The sequence below is a fragment of the Physcomitrium patens genome, chromosome 21 (genome assembly GCF_059467195.1).
Source record: "Physcomitrium patens ecotype Gransden chromosome 21, ASM5946719v1, whole genome shotgun sequence".
NCBI lineage: Eukaryota > Viridiplantae > Streptophyta > Bryopsida > Funariales > Funariaceae > Physcomitrium > Physcomitrium patens.
In genome coordinates, this window is record NC_143430.1 from 9709563 (window position 1) to 9711103 (window position 1541).

Sequence of the window (1541 nt, forward strand, 5' to 3'; positions counted from 1 at the left end):
TATCAAAGATCATTCAAAATGTGATAAAAATATTTTAAAACCTTATATATTCTTAAGGTGATTTTTTTTTATCTTCAACAACTCACATGTCACAATCGGACTATCCAAACAAACTAAAATTTTACATGAAGTAATAATATACTTTAAACAACTACTACAACAAAATTCAATTATACATTCATTACAAATCTTAAGATATCGCCAAAATCCTAATAGTAGCTTCAAACCCTTACTTACATATATTTATATGTAATTTTCTTTATATCTCACAAATTAAGTATTCAAATACCATAAAATTTTAATATATATCTTTTTAACCTATTAATACACATTTTTAAAAAATTTAATCTAAAAATTCATCTAAAAACTCAAGATATGGCTCCAACCATTACTATCAACAAAACGACTCACTTATTTCCTTTGAATTACATGTGATGTCTTCAATACTCTATAATTCCTTCATACAAAATCCAAATGCAAAAAATTCTTCATATAAGACATAGATCTTGAAATCACCTTTGTAATTGCACCTTCTAATCTCCAAAAGCTATTGTATAACTCCTTGTATCTTCAAAAGAATAATACTATATCTTAAAAAGACACCTTAACTTCAAATGGCTATAACTTCATAACCTTAATTCCAAATCTTTTAAAATTCGAACAAAAATTATAGCCCAAATTCTTAGTTTTATAATTTTTGGTTTGATTTTCAAAATTCTTCTTTTAAAGTCACCAAAATCCTTGTTATTGTCATAGACAACCTCCTCAAAGCCTATTGGACATGGCTTTTGATTAATAGGAATGAAGATCTTTGTTCCTTGCCTTCATCCATCCATACCTTATATTCATCCTTCCAAATAAGTTTCTTAAGGGTTTGGATCTTCATCTTTGAACTCTAATCTTTTCTTTAAATTTTATACTAAATATTTAAATTCTATATAATTTAAATACTACAATTAATATAGTTAAACTTAAAAATAAATATTCTTACATCAACTTTCTTTAACATAACCTACTAACCATTCTAATACATATCAATAATTATAAATATATTATATGTTTTAATTAATTTTAATATATTATAAAAAATTATAGTAAAATATCGCTCTTTGTGGAACTTATTTCTAGAAAAGAAGTAATGTTATGGACATATTTATTAATAATATTTATTTAAGTAATATGAATAGATAGAAATAGATAAAAATAGATTAATTTGATACTATCTTATAGAATAGCTTTTTAGAAGCTTCACAAACTCATTTTTCACATTTTAACATGTTAATAGATAATTGATAGGTTAAAAATTTAGCCAATATTTTAGCCACATGTTGCACATATTAGTAGCTTATGAAACAAGCTAATTATGTGGCATAAATATAGAAAACTTGTTTAGTAATTTAAATATATGTCTTGCAAATTGGACATGTATTAAAGGTCTTATAGAACATCACCACATAGCTTTTAGATAGATAGTATATATAGAGGCAAGAGTGAAGCCTTCTTTACTTTTATCAACTCTTTTCTTGCTTCCAATCTAGTTT